This window comes from Vipera ursinii, assembly GCF_947247035.1.
Source record: "Vipera ursinii genome assembly, chromosome: 1".
Lineage (NCBI taxonomy): Eukaryota > Metazoa > Chordata > Lepidosauria > Squamata > Viperidae > Vipera > Vipera ursinii.
Genome location: NC_139512.1, coordinates 53,796,774 through 53,822,999, shown reverse-complemented (window position 1 = coordinate 53,822,999; position 26,226 = coordinate 53,796,774). Strand labels below are relative to the sequence as shown.

Genomic DNA, 26,226 nt, shown 5'->3' with positions numbered 1-26,226 from the left:
GGAATATTGGGTTGCTAGGAGGTTGCGAGCCGGTATAAACAGCAAGTGAGGAAAGTGTATAATCTGCAGAATGCATCGGTTTCCCACGCAGAACGAGCCGCTTAGAAAAGAGCACCGGGGAGAAGGGAAAGCAGGCGCTCCCGAGCGCGAGTAAAGCGAGGAGCGCGACGCTTATTTCTCCAGATTTTTCCTTCCCGGCAGATCTCATTTCCGCCCTAAGTGGGGTGGAAAGAAATGAAGGCTCAACGACTCCGGAAGTCGATGGCCCGAGTGGATCTATCGATGATGAGTCGGCTGCTGTTGGTGCACTCAGCCGGCAGGAGAGCAAGAAGGAATCTCGCCGTCTTTGTGTTGCGCGCGCTTGGGCCAGTTCCGGGCGAAACCCACAGGTAAACCGAGCCTCGTGGACGCGGCTGCGTCACGCGCCTGGTTTCGAACGCCGCCCGTCTTTTGCTCCTGGGGTAACGCCTCGTGCTTCTTCGGGGGAAATGCGTGCAGAGCATAACGGGGCGGGTACATTGGAGGAGGAGGAGGAGGATAACAGCCACCTGGCTAATAAGGACACATTTGCAATAGGCCAGGGGTCGGCAACCTCGGCTCTTTTATGACTCGTGGACTTCAACTCCCAGAATTCCTGAGCCAGCTATGCTGGCTCAGGAATTCTGGGAGTTGAAGTCCACGAGTCATAAAAGAGCCGAGGTTGCCGACCCCTGCAATAGGCGCTTCTCGTTCATTCCTCAAGTGGTGCTATTTTTTTAAAAAAGCTACCTCCCCTTGAGGCCTGTCTTCTGAAACGACGTTAAAGTGGGATCAAAAGTGCACAGAAGCGGCAACGTAAAAGTTACTTTAGCCCACGCATCCTCAACTTGATCACTCAAGTTGTTTCATTCAATCCCAGCATTCCCTGCTGGCGCGCTTGTCTTTGCGGGCGAGGAATGACGGGAATTGCAGTGCGGCGCTCGTCGTCAAGCTGATGTATTTGCTAAAATGTCTCCCTTCAGGGGCTCAAGTAGAAGAAGACGCTTCCTTTTCAGTGGTTGTAATAGGAACGTGATTGCGTAATCAGCATGGTTAAAGAATTGCATAAGCAGATACAGGTTAGTCCTCGATGACCACAATTGAGCCCAAAATTTCGGCTTGCTAAGCCAAGCAGTTAAATGTATTTTCCCCCATTTTACGATTTTTTTTGGACACAGTTGTTAAGTGAATCATTGCAGTGGTTAAGTGAATCTGGCTTCCCCACTGACTTTGCTTGTCAGAAGCTGGCTGGGGAAGTTACAAATGGTGATAACATGGCCCCTGGACACATCAACTGACATAAATATATGCCAGTTGCCAAGCACCTGAACATTGATCAGATGACCATGAGGATGCTGCAACAGTCATAAGTGTGAAAAGTGGTCATAAGTCACTTTTTTCAGTGCCACTGTAACTTGATCACTAAATAAATGGTTGTAGGTCAAGGACTATTTGGATCCCTGTTCCTTCATTGTCTTACTTTGAAAATTGCCCTTTTCCCAGCTTCACATCTCAACAGTATGTGAATTGGGCATCAGTACCTATGCAAATTGTGTTAATTTGGTTTTTGTCCAATACTATTGGGCTAGGTCTACAGTAGGAATCTCCAATCGGTACCTTGGGAACCAGGCCACGCAAGCAGCAGGCAAAGCTTCATTTGCTCATGCACAGGAGCTAGGTTGCACATGTGAAACCATCCCCTCGCCACTGCCACTGCTGCTGCTCCCAGTCCGTGGAGCCAGAAAGGTTGGGGATCACTGGTCTACAGAACATGTGGTCTCAAAATGATGAATTCCACTTTGACAATTGTTTGCTGTTTTCATTGTTTTATATGGTTGCAGCAAAGGGCCATTTCAGAATGTTATTCAAATTCAAACATTTCAACAGTTTTCAGCAGCAGTCAGGGGAAGAAGTCATGTTACACTTAATTTTTATGTTGGAAAAATAACCCTGTAAGTTAGATTTGTCCAGATTACTGTTTTTTTAAACCTGACAACTTTTAAGATGTGTGGACTTCAACTCCCAGAATTCCCCAGCTACTGCTGGCTGGGGAATTCTGGGAGTTGAAGTCCACACGTCTTAAAGTTGCCAAGTGTAAAAAACTGTTCTAAATATTCTACTTCAGTGATATATTTGTCATTCTGAACAGTGATGAATCTAAATGTAGATGTTTTGACATTTGGCAGTAGATCACTATGTAGAATGTCCTTACAGAGGGTGGCAATTAGCATGTACTAAGATATTATGTTTCCTGGAATTACAAGGATCTGTAATTTTAATCATTTTTTAAAAAATATTTCTGTCTGTAAATAGACCCTAGCCTCTTCCAGATGGTAGAAGTTATTTTGGTCCAATTAGCCTCTAAGACTACAATCTTCTACACATTTCTCTAGATGCAAATGTTTTGTCTTCTTTTAACTCAGACTAGCCATAAGATTGCAGTAGAAAAGAACAAAACAGAAGACAAAGACCTTTTTTTTTAAAAAAAGGAATTTTTTGTTGTTAAGATATTACAAAAAGAGATTGAAATCAGAGATTCTCTCAAGTCTCTGAGAGTACATGTATTGCCAAAATAAAGTTTGTGTTCCCACTAATTCAGTTTGTAGAACTTGTTAGGATCATCCATCCACCCCTTAGTAATTCAGGAATTACTTAGTAATTACAGGAACTGCCATGGAACAATTATTTAATATAGTCTTTCCCAACCTGGTGTTGAACTTCAGCTTGTACAAACACTAATCATCCTAGTAGGGAATTAAAGGGAACTAAAGTATAATACTTTGGGTGTCAGCTTAATTATAAACACTGGAATAATGGTGTGTTTTTCTTCCCATGGGTATGAAATTTTGAAGTTACAAGTAAAGTTTGCTTGCAATGAATTCGTAGATATGCCATGTAGCTTTCTTGCAATATTCCTATAAGATATTTCAAATCTGCTATCTATAGTGTAGAAGGGACGCGGTGGCTCAGTGGGTTAGGACACTGAGCTTGTCGATCAGAAGGTCGGCAGTTTGGTGGGTTGAATCCCGAGTGCCATGTAACAGAGTGAGCGCCTGTTACTCGTCCCAGCTTCTGCCAACCTAGCAGTTCGAAAGCACGTAAAAATGCAAGTAGAAAAATAGGGACCACTACGGTGGGAAGGTAACAATGTTCCGTGCGCCTTTGGCATCTAGTCATGCCGGCCACATGACCACGAAGCGTCCTTGGACAAGCGCTGGCTCTTCGGCTTTGAAACGGAGATGAGCACCGGCCCCTAGAATTGGAAACGACTAGCACACATGTGCGGGGGAACCTTTACCTTTACTTTTATCTATAGTGTTAAGATTTCCACATTGTTTCCCATCCAAGTAACAACCAGGTCTGATTAAATATTTTATCAACCAAACTGACTGCCACCTGTGGTAACTGGTCAATATTCTCAGATAGTTTGTGCTAAGGTTAAGTATGTTAATCTCTGTGGTGAGAGAGAGGGAAGGGAAGGGATTTGCCTAGAGCCATGGTGGCGAACCTATGGCATGCGTGCCATAGGCGGCATACGTGCCATTGCCACAGACAGAGGGATGCAGGGTCAGGCTGCTCCCCTCCCCCTCTCCACGCATGTGGAGTCAAGTCCAGGAACAGCTGTGAGAGCTGGGCGGGGTGAGGGAAACCTATAAAAGGAGCAATTTTGTCGGGACAGTGAGTGGGCAGCCAGTGGTGGGTTTCAAATCATTTAACAACCAGTTCTCTGCCTTGCCTTCCCTCCATCTTGGTTAGGCTGGGCTGCTTGGGGAGGGGTCAGCTGGAGTGGGGGCAGGAGCTCCTCATTGCAAAATTGCTGGAGGTCCCAGCTGGGGCGGGCAAAAGAATACGGGGGGGGGGGGGCTGCAGGCATCTCGTACTGGGGTGGGTGCACGAGGGTGGTGGGTCATCAGACCCCCATGGGGTCTGGCTAGGGGGGGCAGGAGGGCTGGGATGCCTCTACAGAGGAAAGCTGCCCCCCCATCGGCCAAGCCTCTCATCCACACTGCGATCACGTAGGATTGCATAGAAGAGGCACTGGACAGGGGGCTGGGGCAACAGCCGGCAGGGGGGAATCAGAGCCACTATCTCCCTTCTGCAGTGCAGCCCCATTGGTGTGGGCGGAGACAGGCCCAGGAGGGCCAGAAAGGAGCTCTCACCTGGTGTGGGCCCTTGATTGGCCAACCACACAGGGAAGCAGGAGGTGGAGGAGGGGCAGCCGGATGTCTGGAGCTGTATAGGCTGCTTGCTGGCCACAGCCGGCCCTGCCTCAGCAGCCCGATGAGGCAGCAGATCTTGCACACCGGCTGCCCAGCCTCGTGGTACAGTGGTGCCTGGGCAATGCGTGGGGCTGAGCTGGAGGTGGTGATGATCCCTGCATCGCCAGGCCCAGCTGGCAGCAGATCTGGAAGTGAAGCTATGCCGCCAATACTTGTGCTGGTGGGGGCAGTGGCAGGGAAGGTGAGCTGTGGTGCATACCCACCCCTCCCCACTGCCACCCCACATCATCCCGCATGCACATCCCAGAGGTGCACACGGGATGATGTGGGACAGCAGCGGCAAAGGGTGGGCGCATGCCAGATCCCACCTTCCCCCGCCGCCCCCACCAGTGCAAGGATGGGCAGCACAGCTTCACTTCCGGATCTGCTGCCTGACACCATCGGCCCCTGCACATAGAGTCCAGCGAGAGCATGGGGGCAGACGGTGTCCGTCAGCAGCCACAGCCTGCTGGCTGTCCTGCATCATGGCGAACTAGCCACAGAGTCCCATTGGTGTGGGCGGGGACGGCCGGAGGAAGCCCTTGCCCGGCCTTGCCCCATCCGCTCAACGGCTCTGATGGGGGATGGCAGCTGCTGCTGCTCAGACCAGCCAACCATGCAGGGAAGCAGGAGGAGGTGAAGGGGCAGCCAGGGGTCCGGAGCTGCCTCGGCTGCTCATTGGCAGCCCAATGAGGAAGTGGATCTTGGACACCAGCCCACCACCTCAGCCACCAGAGACCCCCAGGATCTTCCCCAACCCTTTCCGGCCCTCACAGGCGTTCCTCCCCACGAGCATCATCGAAGTGGCCATGCCCACCGTGGCCACACCCACCCAGTCAGCCACACCCACTCGGCACCCGGCAATAAATAATAAATTTTGGGTTCACCATCACTGGCCTAGAGGGATATCATATTATACAAATAGTTGCTGGATGGCACAGCCACCACTCTTATGATGGTTTAGCTTGCTTTGTTTATTTTTTTGCTTTGGGATTTTTTTTTAAATTAGATGCCAGTTTCTCTGGACATTTTCCATTACCTGCTTTAAAATGGCTTGTTTTCAAGATTTGATGTTTCGTTTTTTATATCTCTCCATTCAGAGTAATCCAGAGTCTTGTTTCTGTTATCTAGGATTAATATCAAGAAAACTGCCAAGCCATTCAGCTGCTAGCAAACAGAATTTACATTTTAAGTTATTTTTTCTAATATGATGAAATATATGAATATGAAAATGTTCCAGTTATTAAAATTTTCAAGTTATTAAACAGAATAAGAACTGAAAATTTAGCATTTTATACCGTGGTACACATTGTATTATTTACATTAGAAGTGCAAATGTCTTCTGAGATTTTATTTCCATTGCTCCTTTCCTCCTATTTGACCTTCAAAAATCTTTATCTAGATAATAGAAGGGTGGGAGTGGGGAATGTGGACCAACAAAACACACAAATACCGAAGTTAAAATACAAAAACATGATAAAAAAGACAAATATAAAATTTATAATCCAGAACAACAAAAAGAAAAAACTCTTGAGACAATGAACAATGTGAAGAGATTTTCACCTGGCTTCTATAAAAAAGAAAAAACTAAACTTTTCTATAATTGGACTTATGTGCCATACACCATGGGTGGTACAATGGGGCAATATACGGTAACAATACATGGGTGACTGATGCTACTTTTGTATCTGAGCAGAAGTACAATCAATGGCTGTAGGAGAAACATTTACATTGTACATTTGCCTATAATCTCCATAATAGGGCACCCAAGGTAAAAAGTCTCGGTTGTGAAATATTCAAGATGTTATAGACAAAGCTAGCAGTTGTCCATAGAGAACCTGCAACAGCACCATAATAGGAAAGGGTAATTTTGGCTCTGACATTTTGTTAATCTAAATCCCAAAATTTAAAATCCAGAACAAAAAAAAACCCCTTGAGACAATTAACAATGTGAAGAGATTTTAATCTGGTTTCTGTAAAAAAGAAAAAAAAACTAAACAAATCCTTTGTTTGAATTCAGTTGAAGCAATTGAAATAACAAAGTTTGGGCCACAAGTGCTCTTCCTTATAACCCAGGCTCAGAAAATGGATTGAGCAATTTAGGAGAATCTTAAAATGACTGGAATATTATGAAATATTAACACTTCTTATGTATTTAATATTTAAAATGGTTAATATTGTGTGTATTTGTATAATATTTTTTTTAAAATAAAACAATATTTTAAAGTAATTGGGAATCTCAATAATAGTGCACTTTAGGATCTGAACATTGGCTACAATACCCTGTTATTTGCTTGCTTAGGTTGTATTTAATGCATTTCTTACCTACTGTATGTTTTAAGAACAATCTTTCCAAGATGGCTTGCAATATAAAGTCTACATTTCAGTTTGAATGTAAAAGTGCATTAAGCAAATCAGTTTTAAATCCTTTTAGGAGTGAACCATGTAAAAGAATCTATATCCAAAATTTAAATAATAAGAGAGATGTCTATATTACAAAAACATCCAGGAGCTATTGATCAGACTAGACTGGCCATAATCCCCAAGAATATCTGGTGAGCAACCTTTTGCCATTCAGATGTTGCATCTCTCACCTTAGGCACCCAGACAGGAGCCATGGCATCATAATTCAGGAAAAGCAGGCCATAATTATGGAAGGCAGACAAATATAATCTTTCAGTTAAAAAAAACCCTAAAAGGACAAATGTTTTTAACTCTGTCAACAATATCAGATAATCTGTTCACTGAAGAATTCCACAAGGCACGGGTGTCAAACTCGCCACATCACGTGATGTATCGCAACTCTTTTTTCATTGCCAGCAATGGGGTGAGCGCGGCTTCAGTATGAAAACCGGCCTGTGGGCCGGCAATTTGACATCCCTGCCATAAGGTATTGGCCAGCACTGAAAAGAAAGCCACTGCTCCCTGACAGATCTTAATGATAGGCTAGCAATGGTTTAGATAGCCATATAGTTTCCTAAGGAAGTAGCAAGTCCCTGTTTTTGATAGGAAGAAAGCTGTGAGAGAAGAATAAATTGCTGGGTGAACAGCATGGTTGGATTCCTAACAGCATCACTCTATTCTGGTAAATATTGTCACGAATCCAAAATGTTCTGGATGCACCAATGTTGTTCCTACTAATAGAAATTCTAATGTTCAGTACATGAGAGCCATCAAACCTGTGCAGGCTCTTCTTTTACATACTTGCGTTGTGATGCTGTGCAGCAGGGTTTAGGTAGTGATATCACTGACATACTCGGATGTTATGAAGGTACATTTTGTTCATTGCTTTCTGGCAACAAAACAGAACAAACCCAGCCTAGCCAGCCCAACCAATTACCAGACGAAGGGAGATTGGCTGCAATATGCTGCTGCGGACCTGTTTTTGTTTTTTTTCTGGCAAGGAATAATTGGGGGGGGGGGGGTTGATTGCTCTGTGTGTGTTTTTGTGTGTGTGTGTGTCTGTGTGTGTGTGTGTGTGTGTGTGTGTGTGTGTCTTTATACTAGGGTTTTATCTTTGTAAGGTTCCTGGAGTCACTGAGAATGAGTTGGGCGGCTATATAAATTTTCATAATAAATAAAATAAAGTGGCTTCATTCATTATTTCCTGCTTTCTGCCTGTTTGTTTGTTTTTTTAATTTTAAGGGAATCAGATTATGCAGCTTTCTGAAGCAGACATGGGGAATATTCCTGGGATGTGAAGAAATTGAAGAGAGAGGCAGGATAACAAAAATAAATAGAAAAGAATATAAGCATAGAATTGCAGGCAGCAACGTCCCATACATTAAATTCTGGCTTTTTGGTCTAAAACATTGTTAATTGTTTTTAAAATAAGATTTAGAAATAATTCCTTAGTTTACACATCTTTTAAACATTATAATTTTATGACTGAATATGCAGGGACTCCTGCATAATATTTATAAAATTATGTATTTTCTCCAAGAATGCCTTTGCGCGAGAGAAAGAGAATGCACGCAAGCTGTATATAAGATATATATGCGTATGTATGTGTATATATGTGTGTACACACACACATGTATGTACATATGCATGTGTATATATGTATGTATGCGTATATATGTGTGTATGTGTGTGTATACGTATGTATACACACACATATGTACATACATATACATTGTGGCTTATGAAAAATAGCAATAATAAAGGCATTCTTGGAGAAAATATATATATATATATATATATATATATATATATATATATATATATATATATATATAAAATTTTATTATTCCCAGGCTAAACAGATACTTTGTCAAGAGATATATTTTGCTCCCCCTCCATTTTTAGAAAATTAGCACAAATACATCTCTTTCAGTAAGACATTGACTTTTAACCTGCATTTTATTGCTTTTATTTTTAATTATTACCAGCTTGAATACTGTGTTCAACTAAAAAAACCAGGGTGCATATAATTAATATTAATAAATGTGCATGGATAATTCCTAGTTCTACTTCTAAAATAGTTTCTTTTTTTAAAAAAAATGACTCTATACCAACATTATTTGGCATCCATCTATGGCTCAGTGAGATTTGAAATATTCTCCAAAGTCTCTGCACATGTTTGAGGCAAAAGTCTGAAAAGGAGCTTATTCAAATATTTGAGAAGAAGTAATCATATTATGATTACAGTAAATTAGAATTATATAGAAGTAGTATAGCAGCAGCTAGTCCTAGTATAGTTTTGTAAAAAAAATTTCTTCAAAATTACTTTCTGACTATTGCTTTTGTGTTATTATTGTTACTGTGTTTCTGTTAAATATGAACAAGTATCATATGCCAGAAATGATACTCAAAAGCAAGAGCAATTTTATTAGAACAGACTACTGAGAAATCCTTTGGTGCTTACACCTGCAGAATTAACAAGAAAAAAAAAAGTACAGGTGGCCCTCGAGTTGACCATAATTGAGCCCAAAAGTTATGTTGCTAAGTGAAACATTTGTTAAGTGAGTTTTTCCCCGTTTTACGAATTTTCTTGCCACAGTTAAGTGAATCATTGCATTTGTTAACTTAGTAACATGCTTGTTAAGTGAATCTAGATTCCCCATTGACTCTGCTTGTCAGAAGGTCGTAAAAACTGATTATGTGACCCCAGGACATGGCAACCATCATAAATATGAACCAAGCATCTGAATTTTGATCATGTGATCACAGGGATGCTGCAACGGTCGTAAGTGTGAAAAACAGTCATAAGTCATTTTGTTTGTAACTTTGAATGGTCATTACATGAACTGTTGTAAGTAGAGGACTACCTGTAGTATGTTTCTATCCAAGGATGAACTAAAGAAACAACAAATTAATCAAGGGGCAGTAATATACTATGAAACAAACACTGTGATGTGAATATGATTTTTTGCTTGTTCTGAAAATATGAATGATATGAGCAAAGCAAGTTACATTAGTCACCTATTCTTTGAGTTTCCTTTAAATAATACTGAACGAAGGGTTTACAACAAATAAGAGGATAAAAACAAGTGTCTCCAAATTAATACAACATATCACTAGAGGGAGCAATTTGCTAACAGTTTGTATGTAATCTACTATGGTAGTCCTGCTTTCTGATCATGTAACAGGTTTGGCTTTGAGACCGACTTTTAGGGGGGGGAAATATGATCAGAGTGTAAAGATATTGTCAAAAAATTATTTGAGATATTCATATGAGTATTTTTGGTTGAACAGTTACTGTAAACAAAGATTCAACTATCTTTCTTCAGGGAGGTTCAGTATGTGGACTCCCAAATGGTATTGGGTAACCAGCATAAATTGATAGCTTATCTGATTTTGCACATGAATTAAACAGAAAGCATACATCACAAATGCATTATCAGCCAGTACCAGTATAACCTGGTGGATAAAAAAGAAAAGAGTTGTGTGTATGTTTGCAGTTTGGCTGCTGCTTTCTTGCACTTGTACTTAAAAATGAACAATCAGTGCTTTTTTGGACATATGCAATTAGTGGTGCTTTGGGGAATTTTATTTTCATTTTGTAGGTACACTGAACATTGGTGGAATACAATCTGCTACAGTGTTTCTCAATCTCAGAAACTTTTTAAGGTATGTGGATTTCAACCCGCAGAATTTTTTTTCAGATTGAGAAACATTGCTCTCTGGTTTTTTCTCCTGCATGACCTCAAATCTGCTTCAATGGATTTCAACATTTCTTGGAATGAATAGAGCCAGAAGCATTTCCTGAAAGGCAGTACAATAGTTCTCAGGATTTCTGCCCAAATATTTGTTTCTGCATATGATAAACCTGTTACGTTAAGCATCACGAAATGGCCCATATGTAATACAACTTTAGTGACTGTTTTTTTAAGAGAGGCTAGTAAAGAAACTTCTAAATCATTCCAAAGAAAGTATCGTTGGCCTGAGACTTAAGTAATTTGCATGTCACACAAAAACTAGGTGACCTGGATTTGACTAGCACCATTGTAAAGTAATTATCCTTCTGAGCTACATCTGATATCCCAAAAGAAATGTGTAAAGTTTATTTTCAAAGGTTATGGATTTGGTTGAGTGATGTCATTGTGCGGCATACAGAACAGGAATCTGCAGAACTCTTTGCTGATATTTATGCAAGTATAAACGAACACATTCAAGCTTTAGGGAACAATGTTAAGCATAAGGCAGGGAAAGGTAATGTTTTGACATTTGTCAAAGTGATTGAACAAAACAACTCAGAATTCTATTGAAATAGTACCTTTTCCTTGTTTTGCTTGTCTTTGATGGATAAAATACATTTGAGCTTCTTAGTTGGATATTACTGGCTTGCAAAGATTAGCCATATGGATTTTCTTTTGCACTTGAACTTTGTGGTATTGCACAATAGTATTAAAGGCAGGTTTTTACAATTGATTTTTAAAAAATGCAAAAGGGCTGCTTACTGTACCGCAGCATGAAGATGAAAAATGAGCAACTTCACCTCCTGGGGCTGCTGTCCTTAGAGGATAGAGCATCTCCTGTTTCTCTTCCACCGCTATGACAGAAAAGTATTAAAACTTTACTCACGCAGCAAATGAGTTGTCAATCTCAGTAGATGACTATTTCTTATTTTTGTTTCTATAAGCCAGGGGTCTTCAAACTTGGCCCTTTTATGACTTGTGGATTTCAACTCCCAGAATTCCTGGCTGGCTGAGGAATTATGGGACTTGAAGTCCACAAGTCATAAAAGGGCCAAGTTTGAAGACCCCTGCTATAAGCTTATAAAAGGTTGTAAATGCCCACTTCTGTTCCATCTAGTCCCTCTGTTTCCAATCTACAGGCAGAAATTAGTAAAGCTACTCCTTTTTTATTCACGACAGGATTATACTGAGTTCAAAATTGTAGCCTAAGATATTTTTCTTCAGTGCAGACTTTCTGTGAAAGGTAATCAAGTGAACATAATGTATTTGACAACGTGTTTCCAAATATCATTAAGTAGAAGCAATTTCACTTTCAGAATAGAATTTATCTGCATTACTCTTATTGGAAGTAAAACCATCCTTTTCTGTTGGTTGGAATGGCATGAGATGTAAGGTAAAGGTAAAGGTTCCCCCGCACATGCGTGCTAGTCGTTTCCAACTCTAGGGGGCGGTGTTCATCTCCGTTTCACAGCTGAAGAGCCAGCGCTTGTCCGAGGACGTCTCCGTTGTCATGTGGCCGGCATGACTAGATGGCAAAGGCACACGGAAACCTGTTACCTTCCCACCGTAGTGGTCCCTATTTTTCTACTTGCATTTTTATGTGCTTTCGAACTGCTAGGTTGGCAGAAGCTGGGACGAGTAACAGGCGCTCACTCTGTTATGCGGCACTCGCGATTCAACCCGCCAAACTGCTGACCTTCTGATCGACAAGCTCAGCGTCCTAACCCACTGAGCCGCCGTGTCCCTTCGGCGTGAGATGTAGCAAGACATAAAATTGGCATCACTTAGAGGTATATTCCTTGTCAGAGTGTGAAGGCTGTTAGCTTTATTGGCCACTATTTTCCAAAATCGTTTGATGCCCAGAATTTTGCATTGTAGTAAGGATTTTAAAGTGCTCAATCAATATAGGACCACTTTTATATGCAGTACTAATCTAATGTTACTTTGAAAATTCATATTCAGTTTATACAGCTTGTAAGTCTCTGCTATTTCTTTTTTGATTCTTGGTTTCTTTTCTTTTTCAGTTATGCTTTTGAACATCTGTTAAAATAAACATTAAGGGAAAGATACTATTTAATATTTATAACATCTGTTTAGTTTTTTGTTTGAATTTCAGTGGTTTGCAATCTTCCTTAATTCTAGCCATAAGACATTTCTTAATATTAAGTTCATCCAAATGTGTGTGATGATTATAAATGTACTGTATTTCAGATCACATCAGTTTTTTCCAGTTAATCTTTTGGAATTTGAGATATATAATTTCTAATCTAGAAGGTATATGGTTGAAAAGCTGATTCATGTATTTATTATTATAAATTAAATGGAGATGTGTTTCTGTATATGTCTGAATAATACAAGATGGCAAGAATTAATGCTATTTAGCAGGGCTGTCTACCATGACCATACTGTACTGGATGTGCTGCTTAATAGAATGTATCATTTAGAAATTAAAATAGTAGCACTAATCGGAATAGGAAGATTCAGTGGTTGATCACATGTTATGTCCAAAGCTTGTACAGCTCATTCCAACCAGATCTTTAAATGGATATTTAAGACTGGAAGCACTGGAAATATGACCCATGCCAGTTTCTGGGTGGCATATGAACGGGCATTTTTCTCAGTATAGAAAGTTTTACTTATGGATCATAAATACTATCAACTTTACTCCAGAGCCTTTAGAGTTGATGTGTCTCTCCCGTAAGATATTCTTTTCAAATATGTTTTTGCTTTATTTATATACCTAAGTCCTGTTGAATTCTGTGGAACTAAGAACTAAGTCCACATATGTAGCAATTCTCTGCAGCTTAGTTACACTATAACTAAAGTTTAGGCTTTAGGCCTTCCTTTTGATGAAACTGCAGTAGATAAACAATGCTGAGGTTATTTATAGTGGTATCCACAAGCAGGGTCAAAAAAGACAAAATGGCCCTCCTAACATTACAGTTAAATCTTTTTGCATGTGTGTTGCTGAATTATATGATGTTTCCTTAAGATGAAACATAGGAAAACCTGTATTTCCTCAAGACCCAGCTTGAAGTTTAGCAATTTTGAGAAAGGGTGTTTACTTGGTTTATTTAGCCTTTTATGGAATTCCTAAATCATGGAAATCTTTTGGCTTGCCTGGGCCGCATTGAGCGAAGAGGAATTGTCTTAGTCCACATATAAAATATATAGCATAGTTAATGTATATAAATCACACAGTAATGTTAAAACTTTTCATTCTTGGGGGCTGCATTACTGGGTGTCTAGGACACAGGTCTGCAACCTGTGGCTCCAGAGCCGCATGTGGCTCTTTCAGCCGTCTCCTGCGGCTCCCAGTCCTCTGCCATGTGCAGTTCAAAAAAAAAAGTGGGACTAAAAAAGTTCAACCAATCAATTCAAATATGCAGGGTAGGTGCATATCTCGCCTTGGCTCCACTCTTCAGTCAAACCCTGTTCTGCGCATGTGTGCATGTACGTGCATGCGCACACATTTTTTGCGGCTCCCAGTTTTTCCTTTTGTGAGGGAACCGGTTCCGAGTGGCTCTTTCACTGTTTGCTGACCCCTGGTCTAGGACCACATGCAGCCCTTACCCATAGGTTGGACACGTCTGTCCTGAATAGTCTTTCTGCCTTCGGTTCTTTCTTCCTCTCATTTTTGTTCTCTCTTAGTGTTTTCTTCCCTTCAGGATACAGCTTTTTTCTTACTCCATCTTGTCAATGTCTGTGTTTAGAAATAATGGTTAGAAACACTTAAGATGAGGACCACTTAATTTAATAAACGGGATGTCTTATTTTTCAAGAAATTAGCCTTTGTGTGGCTTTTGGCAAATACATACGCATACATGTATGCAGTCAAGGGTGACAAAAGACACATTTTTATGAAGGTGGGGGGTGGGGGAAATCTCCAAGATTTTTTTTAACTGGAGATTGATTGAGAAGATAAAAAAGAAATGCACTCAAAAATCTAATGCAATGCCTACTTTTCTTATCTTTTGGGCATTGGGCCAGATATCAAGTGGGCATTGCATCAGATGTTCAAGTGCATTTCTTTTTTATGTCCATATTTCTTTTTAGAGTGGGAAGATCATCTTAATTTGGAAATTTCCTTCCTTTTGGGTAACACATTGTTTTCTCTCCAACTAATCTGATATTTGCCTCTGATGAGAGATTATGGTGCTTCTTTTTATTATATTTAAATAGCAGCAGTTGAAAATAGCCCTCGTATGAATAAGCTCTGTTAAAATTTTACTGATAAAAGCTTTAATGGATTCAGGATAATAGAAAAAATGCTTGTAGTGCATCCTTGTAGAGATCCTGTTTGAAACCAATGGTATCCTGTCACGTTTAGTAACCTATCTGTCATCATCCTCATTTTATTTCTTCAAGCCTAATAGTTTCATTCAGGCTTGCACCTTGCCTTGTCAAACCAGCAAGAACTTCATAACGTTGCCATCAAGGATAGAATTACACCACCTGTTTATCTGCCTTTTCATTTTCAAAGTATCTTCAGTTAAAACACATGTTTAGAGTTCCTTCAGTTAAGCATCTATGGATGTGCATAGAAATCAGTGACTATACCTCAAGTATGAAAGTACAAATCAGTTGTGTGTCATTGATATGATACAGTTGTTATATTGGCAGCCTTAACCAACTTGAGCCTTTCAAAGGTGTTAAACTACAAACTCTGATTTTCTTCCATCCATCATGCCATGATGTATAGAAAGTGGTTGGGCTGCAAAAATACAGCGCCATCAATAGTTATGGGCATGTTATGGTGTGCCTCATATCTTTGCTATGTGAGCTTCCTAGATTAGCAGTAGGCTGATGGGTGCAGTTCAAGGTATTGGTTGTCCCCTATAAAGACCTACATGGCACAGGGCCTAGATCAGACATGTCAAACTCACTACATCACATGATGTCACACAGCGTATCGGGACAGTTTTGCCATTGTCGGCAATGGGGTGGGCGCGGCTTCCACGTGATCCATCTGGCCCGCGAGCTGGCAGTTTGACACCCCTGGCCTAGATATTTGAGGGACTATTTCTCTCCCCTTGTATCTGTCTGTCCAGTAAGATTTGGCATAAACTCTGAGCTGCATTCATTAAGTAGTATCATCTGAATTGGATGTAGAAGGTATGTTGTGGAACAAAATTCCCCTACAGATTCAAATATCACCAATATCATTTTTCTATAAATGTGCCTTGAACACATTTTTTTTAAATCAGGTTGTGGGCTCAGGTGGGGTGTAGACTCCCTGTGTGAGGGATTTACAGGTTTTTTTATTTTTATTTTTCTGTTTGTACTTGTTCTCTTGTAGTTTTGTTTTTTTATTTTTGTATGCAGAGTCGTTATTAAATTGAGTGGAATGAATGAATGAATGAATGAATGAATGAATGAATGTATAATCTACTATATTTGGAAGACTGCCCTGCAAAACTTCCTGCAAAATGATATACCAGCTGGAAACCTTTTTCGTTTTTAAGCATAATTATGAAAATAAAAGATTCAGATAGTGCAAATTTGACTATAGGCACTTTTTATTTATTACCATAATCTATGCCAAGAATCTATATATTAATGTTAAACTTTTTTATATTGTATAGTACAAAAAACTATTAGGTTATGTACAGGAGTAATTGTATCATAATAGTGTAAAATGTAAAATAAAATTGCTATGTATTTTTTAAAAGGACAGAGCAACAGTTAAAAATCAACAAAATATTATGTTGTGATGCCTTATTTCCAAAATATTGGCAATATTGGATCACTGGCATGTCACATAACCAATTGCTCCTAAAGCCTCGATTAGGCTTTTCCGTCACTGCACATTAGGGAATGTATGTGTCTGTCATTCAGGGATGGTTGCATAAGTGTTGCATTTATATTTCTGCAAATGTTAATGTTCTGCTTTGGGGGCACTCAAACAGCTAAATATAGAACAGGAAGTTGGATCAACCAATCAGCATGCAGGACATTCATCTCTGCAATGCAGGGTTAGGCTTTGGAAGGTGCTCACTGGCCCATCTCCAACCATTTGTACCCAGTTATGGATTAACCCCTTCATAGCATAGGTATACGGCGACACCTACACACAATAGGACACAACTCTAAATCAAGCTTTAGTCTTTCTTTACATTGCAACAAAGTCTTTTTTTTAATATTTTGTTTGAAAAAATGGGAAACTTGGAAAATATATCTGTTAATTAGCATATCCCTTTAATAGAAATTCCAAGAGAGTCATGTGCTTTGCTAAAAATCAGAAATGTGAGGTTGAATAAAAAAAATAAATTGTAAAGGTTATTAATTTTGAATTACATTTAAACATAGGCATTTGTAGCATACGCCCAGACTGATTACAGAAACAAAACATTATATTATAATGTAATTGCTTTATGTATTGATTAAATAAGAGTTTGGCGTTCTCCATATAAATCAGATAACCATGATTTATGCATGGATGCCAAGGTCTGAATGTAGAAAACCATTAATTTATGTCTGTGTATATAAATAATGGGTGGATGAGAATGGTCAGCATAGTTTGGTATTAATACAACTCATGCTAAGACATATTTCAAGAAATGAAAAATAATCTTAAAGCCTCGTGCACTGAGCAAGGTGAACATAAACTTAGTCTTGTCTGTTATATAATATTCTATTTATATCTATTTCAGAACAGTTAACATTACTCAAGAGATTGATATAGTAAATCTATTGAATGTATTTCCATATTTGGGAACAAAAAAGCCTTATTCTAGACTATATAATAAGCCCTAGTAATATAAATGCTGACCTTGAAGCTGTTGATTTGCTTTGTTTGAATCATGTTGGGTGTGAAAAGAAAGAAAGTGGAAAGAAGAAGAAATTCTGTCCAGAGTAAATAAAATGCCTAAACTCTGTATAATGGGGGAAACCTGATAACCGCTTCACCTGTTGTCTTTCAGAACCCCTGAATCAATTTGATGGTGGTGACATTTCAGGCTGCCAGGGTTAGGGAAAGGGAACAATTTGCATCCCACACCTATTTCTGCCATTAAAATTGGCCAACATATTTTTGCATTGTTGCATCCTTTCAGTGATATTCTTCTGTGGTCCCCAAACCCAAATATTGCCCTAATTTGCATCTTGTAAATACAGCTTCTGTAATGCATGTTAAAAATTTGCTTTAGATTCTTTAAAGCAGCCTCCAGAAGTGGTGAATGCTCCAACACTGGAAGTTTTAAAGAAGAGACTGGACAGCCATTTGCCTGAAATGGTATAGGGTTTCCTGCCTGAGCAGGGGGTTGGACTAGATGACCTCCAAGGTCCCTTCCAACTTATTATTATTATAATGGTATCAAATATGGTCCCTGTTGTCTTATTTTGCAGAGGGACAATGATCCTCGAAAGCTTTCTACTTGAAGGGGGACCATAAGAATATAAAATTCAGTTTATTTATGGTCAGGCTAAACAAAACATAGTTTTCTATTCATATTCTTGGAAACTTTCATTGGCCATATCACTTGAGCACAAAAAATGTCTTTCTAATTTTGACCCGTTTATCCTGTCCTTACTTATCAGTCCATTCTGATCCTTGTGTAATACCGAGTAGTTTATAAACTATGGCAAAAGCTCTTCCCTTCCAGCACTAGTTACTTAGGAAATTTGGGTGATTCAAAGTTTCCAATTTATGATTCCTTTGACTTGGCAATCTAGTATTTTTCTTTTAAAAAAAACTTCATCACTTGAATATTGCTATTTGTTTGAAAGCTTTTTCAAGGTCAAGACAAGCAACGTCCCAGATTCTCATAACACCAGGTCTCATCAGGAAAGATTTTCTTTTCTAAATTATGTGGTAAAAAATTAAAAATGATTGTGGAAATCTCTGATACTCTCTAGCTGCATTGAAGGTGACTGCTGTGTAAAGGCACCACAGAGTACTAATTAAAATACAGTTTTCTCCTTGAAATGTAATTTAATCCATTCCTTTGCTGTTCTGATAAGGCTAATATTTGTCTCTAGCCTGTTTTTAGGGATTTGAAGTGATACTATCATCTCTGAAGGTTACTAAATAATAGAATTATGACTCTATTCTCCTCTCTCCTGTCCCATTTTTCATCTGCTGAAAAAGATATTTTGCATAGAGTGACAAATATCCTATTTTCTTGTGCGAAATTTTATAAGGTATAGAACTTGGGCGAGCAGTCATGTTACAGAAATGTACTTGAAAAATCATTGTTATTAATATTTCTATTGCGAGGAAGCCATCATAATTCTGCTCCTTGATACTTGACCTTTTTGCTATTTTTTCCTTGGTAATACTACATGTTAATTGTTTAGGGTTTGCTTGTCTTTTCAATTACTACTGGAATCTTAAGATTTCCTATTCAGGTTGATAGTGAAAAGATGGCTCATATTCAGACATTTTCATTTGTCTTTCAGCAGGAATGAATAGAAAGCCATACACCTTTTGTGTGTTTGCCTTTCTTCTCATATGTCTCTAAATGTCAAGGGCTGCAAAATGGTCCATCGATAAACCTCAATATCCAAATCTTGCCACCCAACTGGAATTCTTTCATTAACAGAGACAGAAATTATGTCTTTAGCCTCTTTTTGGAAGAGACTTCTGAGTAGGCAGGAAATCCTACACCATTTCAGACAAATGGTTGTCCAGTCTCTTCTTAAAAACATTAAGAAGCATTCACAACCTCTGGAGGCAGGTTGTTCCATTGATCGTTCTAACCTCCAGTCCCCTGATCACCTTTGTTGCTCTTCTCTGTACTCTTTCTGGAGTCTCAACATCTTTTTTACATCATGGTGACCAAAACTGGATACAGTATTCCAAGTGTGGCCTTACCAAGGCATTGTAAATTGGTATTAATTATTATTATTATTATTAATTTAATTTGTATACCGCCCTTCTCCTGAAGGACTCAGGGCGGTGAACAGGGCAATACATAATAAAAAACAAGATACAAAAATTAAAAAGTAATTAAACAGCAATGCCCGTAAATAAATTAGTACACATTAAAAAGTTAAAACCGATTTATAAAACCCAACCCCATCCCATCAGGCCAGGCCAGCTTGTTCAAAAAGGTAGGTTTTGAGATCGCGCCGGAAGGAGCGGAGATCAGGCGCCATCCGGAGCTCGACCGGAAGATGGTTCCATAAATCCAGCGCACCCACAGAGAACGCCCTCCCCCTGGGGGCCACCAGTCGGCATTTTTTGACCGGTGGCACCCTGAGGAGGCCCTCTCTGTGGGAGCGTACTGGGCGGAGGGAAGTTGACGCCGGCCGCAGGTGCTCCCCAAGGTATTCCGGACCCATGCCATGTAGGGCTTCACGTGATCTTGATTCTATTCCTCTGTTAATGCAGCCTAGCACTGTGTTGGCTTTTTGGCAGCTGCAGCACACTGCTGGCTCATATTTAAGTGATTGTCCACTAGGACTCGGAGATCCCTCTCACAGTTACTACTATTGAGCAACTTGTTGTCTTTGACGGCTGAAAGGAAATTTATGCAGAAAGAAGTTGCATAAACCTGCAGTTTACACTTTTCAGATTTTTGTGCCAGCTGGCATTGACCATTCTGATAGAGGAAGGTGGTGCTGCCTTGTATTTAGAAAAAGTATGTTTGGATGTATCTAAAAGGTAAAAGTGGAAACATCTGCATGCAACACACATTCACCATCACTGAACAAAACCCTTTCCCTAAACCTCAAGTAGAGAATTGAAAGATGCAAGGTGTTATCATTACAGTACATTTTACATCAATGTCTGCTCCTCTTGCAATTGTTTGGGATTTTTAATATAGATGTTTTCCATGTTTGCACTCTCCATAGTTTTCAGTGAAACCATGGTAGGCATATTTCCAATCTAACTTTTAAACCCTTCCAATCTTCCATTTTCTGGTAAAAGCAGGATAGATTTTCTACCAAATTCATATTTAATTTGTCCTGCAAAGCTAATCTGAATTGTCTAATAACAGAAAACAAATTTATAATGAGAAACGAGAATGCCAGTGAGAAGATAGAAGTTTCCCATAGTCCACATGACTTTGCTTATGATTTTTGTGACAGAAAAATCCAAAAAGAATCCATGTTTTGTTCAGCCCAGACCTTGAGACCTGGGTCTGTGTGGAAAATTTAGGTTTGGAAAGTTTGGGTTCAGAACTGAGAAAAGTACATTTATTTTATAATGGTCAAACGCAAATAAAGGAAGAAGTCTGTGTCAATAGCTACTGCTAGAGGTTCTCCTCTCTGTAACAGATTTTTCCATACTGGCTTCAGCTGATAATCCAGCAGTAACCTTGACTAGAGATAGCCTAACTGCAGCAATAATTTTGAATAGCTATGATGTAGGACTACTCTTGCAGAGTCTTTGGGGAATACAATATGTGGCAGAGAGAGTTGAAATGGGAACTGGTATTATGAATATATGATAAAATTATAGTTATATAATGTAATTATATAATGTAGTTTGTTTTATTTATGCATTTTTCTGATTTTTTGGGAAAGAGGGAGGAGTTCAATTTACAATCCTAGTTTTATTCTATAAAGCTCTGCATACTCCATACCAGTTGGAATGCCTTCTTTAATCAGTAATTGCTCAGATCTATTTCCATAATAAGGCTTGGAGAGTGATGAAAGGGGTGTGTGTGAGAATTTGACTACTTGAAGCTACTCTTCGACTCATAAGAACTCTAATGCACTACCCAGAATGTACCTACTTTCTGAAAGATATTGGGATCAACCCAGAACCACTTAACATTTATTTATTCATTTTCATTTATTTCATATTTCCAAAATGCCAGACCCATGTAATTCTCTCTAAATATTTGTGCCTTTAAAAAAACAACACTATGAGCTCTCTGAAGCGTCATTGATTTTTTTTTCTTGATAGCCTTTACCCAACAGTACAGGGTCCACATTTTTTGGATCAACCAAGTGTTGATCCATTAGTTGCAACAGGAACTAAATGATCAGTTTTTCACCTGAACCTGATATAGTGGGCTGGAGAGAGAAAGTCAACCAGCGGATTTTCATCCCTACGGTGGAACTAAAACTCACAGTCTCCTGGTTTCTAACCTGTACTTTAACTGCTTGACCAGACTGGCTTTCATCAAACTCACCCATATGCAATAGGTAAAGGTAAACGTAAAGGTTCCCCCGCACATGCGTGCTAGTCGTTTCCGACTCTAGGGGCCGGTGCTCATCTCCGTTTCAAAGCCGAAGAGCCAGCGCTTGTCCGAGGACGTCTCCGTGGTCATGTGGCCGGCATGACTAGACGCTAAAGGCGCACGGAACGCTGTTACCTTCCCACCATAGTGGTCCCTATTTTTCTACTTGCATTTTTTACATGCTTTCGAACTGCTAGGTTGGCAGAAGCTGGGACGAGTAACAGGCGCTCACTCTGCTACGCGTCACTCGGGATTCGACCCGCCAAACTGCCGACCTTCTGATGACAAGCTCAGCATCCTAACCCACTGAGCCACCGCGTCCCCCATATGCAATAATAATGTACAAAATAAAAAGGGTGGAAACATCTGTCAAGATCCCATACATATTATTAAGTCAATGTGGATGATTTAGTATTTTAATCCAGTTTGATATAGGTACCGTATATTAATTCATTGATAAAAAAGTCTTATCTATGTGTGAAGTATATAAATATACCAAAACAATTCTGTTGACTCAATTAGATGACTTAATTTGACTTACTGATTTGGTTTAGAAAACCAACTTAGTTTAAAATGTAAAAGCAAATTGCCTTTTAATTTAAGGTTTAGAAAGTTGTATGGCCCTATTAAAATAGCTAATAATTCATTTTTAAAAGTGTACAATTAATGTAATTTAAAAGATTCTCAAACTATTGACTTTTCTTTATTCTATTTTAATATATTCTTACGTGTAAATATTTTCACAAAATAAATTCCAATTGCTTCCAGCTATAAATCTGCAAGACAGTACATATTATTGATCATATATTATGATAGTTTATACAGACCACTTGCCATTAGATTTGGTTAGGCTAGGAGTTAAACTTAACTAGGCTAGTTTCAACTAGTGAAGTGAAGGAATTTAATTCAGATAGTCCTTACTTACTACTGCAATTGAGCCCCAAATTTCTGTTGCTAAGTAAGACAACAACAACAATAATAATAATAATAATAATGTTGGAAGGGACCTTGGAGGTCATCTAGTCCAAACCCCTGCTCGGGCAGGAAACCCTATACCTTTTCAGACAAATGGCTGTCTTAAAAACTTCCAGTGTTGGAGCATTCACCACTTCTGGAGGCAGGTTGTTCCACTGGTTAATTGTTCTAACTGTCAGAAAGGTTGCTTCTCTCCTTGACTAGTTACCATCTGTTGCTTCTTGTCATGCCTTCAGGCACTTTGGAGAATAGCCTGACTCTCTCTTCTTTGTGGCAGCCCCTGAGATATTGGAACACTGCTATCATGTCACCCCTCACCCTTCTCTTCGTTAAACTAGACATAACCAATTCCAGCAACTGTTCCTCATATGTTTTAGCCTCCAGTCCCCTAATCATCTTTGTTGCTCTTCTCTGTACTCTTTCTAGAGTCTCAACATCTTTTTTACATCGTGGTGACCAAAATTGGATGCAGTATTCCATGTGTGGCCTTAACAAGGCATTGTAAAATGGTATTAATGCTTCACGTGATCTTGATTCTATCCCTCTGTTAATGCAGCCTAGCACTGTGTTGGCTTTTTTTGCAGCTGCAGCACACTGCTGGCTCATAATAAGTGATTGTCCACTAGGACTCTGAGATCCCTCTCACAATCACTGCTATTGAGCAAGGTACCACCTATACCAGGGGTCAGCAACCTGAAAAGGCAAAAGAGCCACTGGGAACCGGTTCCATCACACATAAAAAAGTGGGAGCTACGCAGGTGCGTTCACGCACGCGCAACAAAAAACCACCTCATTTTGCGCATGAGCAAAACATTTTGGTTTTTGCGCATGCACGTACGTGGACTCACGCGCGAGGTTCCCACTTTTTTTTTATGTGGACAGACCTGCGCGGCGGCAGCGACGGGTCTCCCAGGTGATGGGCGCTGGGTTGCGATGCCGCCTTCAGCCCGGGTGCCGCCGGAGCCACCCCCGGGACCTCCAAACTGCCGCCCGTTTGGAGAGGTGCGTGCGCAGCTCTCCAAATCTTTGGAGAGGTGCTCACGCACCTCCGCCCAAACGGGCTGCGGTGGTACCCATTTGCAGATCTGCTGCCGCCGGTTTGTAAAGCTGCCGTGGCCGGTTTGCAGAGCTACTGCCTTCAGAGGAAGGCGGCAGCTTGCAAACGGGCCGTGGCAGCTTTCCAAAAGGGCTGCGGCACCACCCATTCTGAGAGCTGCGCGCACACCTCCACCCAAACGGGCAGCAGCACCGCCCGTTTGCAGACCTGCTGCTGCCGGAGGAAGGTAGGAAGGAAGGCGGAGGAAGGCAGCTTGCAAACGGGCTGCGGCAGCTTTCCAAAAGGGCGGCGCCACCGCCTGTTCAGAGAGGTGCACGCGCAGCTCTCCAAACTTCTCCAAATGGGCGGTGGCACCGCCCGTTTGGAAAGCTGTTGCGGCCCGTTTGCAAAGCTACCGCCTTCGAAGGGAGGCGGCAGCCTGCAAACAGGCTGCAGCAGGTTTCCAAAAGGGCAGCGCTTTGGAAAGCTGCCGCAGCCCGTTTGCAGGCTGCGAAGGCAGCAGCTTTGCAAACAGGCCGCGGCAGCTTTCTAAATGGGCGGTGCCACTGCCCGTTCCGAGAGGTGCACGCGCACCTCCGCACATTCGGAGAGGTGCACGCGCACCTCTCCAAATGGGCGGCACCACTCTCCGTTTGGAGAGGTGTGCGTGCACCACTGCCCATTCGGAGAGGTGCGCGCGCACCGGGAGACTGAGAGCCACAGGAGACGGCTTAAAGAGCCGCATGCGGCTCCGGAGCCACAGGTTGCCAACCTGTGACCTATACTATACTCATGCATTTGGTTTTTCCTGCCTAAATGTAGAACCTTACTTTTTTCACCACTGAATTTCATTTTATTAGATAGTGCCCAGTGTTCAAGTCTGTCCAGATTCTCCTGTATCTTAAGCCTATCTTCTGGAGTATTGGCTATTCCTACCAGCTTGGTGTTGTCTGCAAATTTGATGAGTTCTCCATCTATCCCCTCGTCAAAATAGTTGATGAAGATGTTGAAGAGCATTGGGCCCAGAACAGAGTCCTGGGGCACCCCACTACACACTTCCTTCTATGGGATAACTCTTCCAAAATATCAAATATTGCAACCTCCCCCTCCATGTAGATCTCCTGTACCTTGAAATGACCATTTCCATCCAACTAGGCTCCGTCACATGAGTAATAGGTGCCCCTCCCAGAAGGGACCCGTCCGCCTGCTCAAATCTGAGTGGGGTGGCTAATTGTGGAAGGGTTATCCCATGACAGAAGCCCCGTGGGTGAAGGAGATGGATGTCCATGCACCCCGCTTGGTTCAGGCATTTCATTGCCAGCATCTGGGGAAGCCAGGTGGGGGAAGGGCAGAACCTTCCAGTCTGGTGGACGATCATTCATGTGTAACCTCTTTTCTTCCAGGTGGAGCCCTGGTAGGGGGAGCCACCTGTCGAGCCCCATGGGCCCGACATTCAGTGGGGTGTGTGGCCTAGAGTTGGTAGTGATGTGCTACCAAAGCTGACTTTGTTTTCACTTTATGTGCATTGGAGCTGAATGAAGCAACCTCTGTTTTGTCACACGTTCCTTCACCCTTCTGTCCCATCTGTGGGCTCACTAACACAACAGGGATTGCAAAGGGACACACCGTGCACTCACTATAGGATCCTCATTCGACTCATCAGCGCTGTTGTAGATCATCGGTTGATGTCCAGCAGCCATTGGTGTCTCCACCCCCGTCTGGGATGACCCCCTAGGCATCTCGCCCACCATCTGATGTGCGGCTCGTGTTTGTTCCACGGGCTTCCTGGGTGTAGCGCTGCATTTTCCAGGGGTTGCTGGACAGGGGGGAGGCAGGCTGACATACACACGTGGGGATGGCATCTGGAGACAGCAGCAAACGGAGCTATAGGGGGGAGGAGGGTTTATATGGATTTGTGGGCGGATGTTGGTCTATGGATTTGGTCTATGGGCAGAGCCCTGTACCTGACGAGTATGTAAGCGTTGGGAGCGATGTGATACCTATGCTGACTTTGTTTTCACTTTATGTGCATTGGAGCTGAATAAAGCAATCTCTGTTTTGTCACACATTCCTGCTGGAGATTCGTGTTTGCTGCCATTCGAGGATGTGTATTGACAGTAAGTCAGTGTTCCTCCCCCCTGTCCAGCAACCCACCCCCAGCCAGGTAAGTAGACCAGGTAACCCCTACCCTTATTCCTAGGCATCTGGCCCCACCGTACCCAGCTGCACAAGGGGAACCGCGGCCCAAACCACCCTCCGCAAACCGAGGAAGTCTGTTCCTGAGCTCTTCCGACAGGCAGCCATCCCGGCAGGCAGCTCTAAACACTCCATTGCCCCCCCCCCAGGTCCCCACGCCTAACCGGTCAGCAGCAGAGCCACCGGGATGCTCCAGACTCTGTGTAGCCCTTTCCAGCGCCTTCTGGAACAGCTGTTAAGCGGCAGGGCCAGCAGGAAGGTCCGCTTGCTCAACCATGCCTGCCAGCATTCCCGGAAGCAGCTGGCAGATGGCCGAGGAAGCAGGGATCAGCTGGCAGTCGGTAGGCCCGGCAGGAAGGTCTGTCTGCACAGCCGCGCCTGCCAGCAATCCCAGAAACAGCTGGCAGCCAGCCGATGAAGCAAGACGCCCAGGAAGGCCGACGACGTCCGTGGGAACAGTTGAGTGA

General features: G+C 41.5%; 1 protein-coding gene across 3 annotated transcripts in view; it reads left to right on the top strand.

The window, feature by feature from the left end:
• The first annotated feature begins 235 nt into the window (after nucleotides 1-235).
• The window catches only part of MIPOL1 (mirror-image polydactyly 1), a 196,080-nt gene continuing 170,089 nt past the window's right edge, over nucleotides 236-26,226 (top strand). For 2 of the 3 annotated variants that reach the window (XM_083361030.1, XM_083361031.1), the window contains exon 1: nucleotides 260-389. The gene's annotated coding sequence lies outside the window, so the exon portion shown is untranslated. Of the gene's footprint in view, nucleotides 390-26,226 lie in introns of all 3 variants that reach the window. The other variant, XM_083361027.1, reaches the window with a different exon arrangement.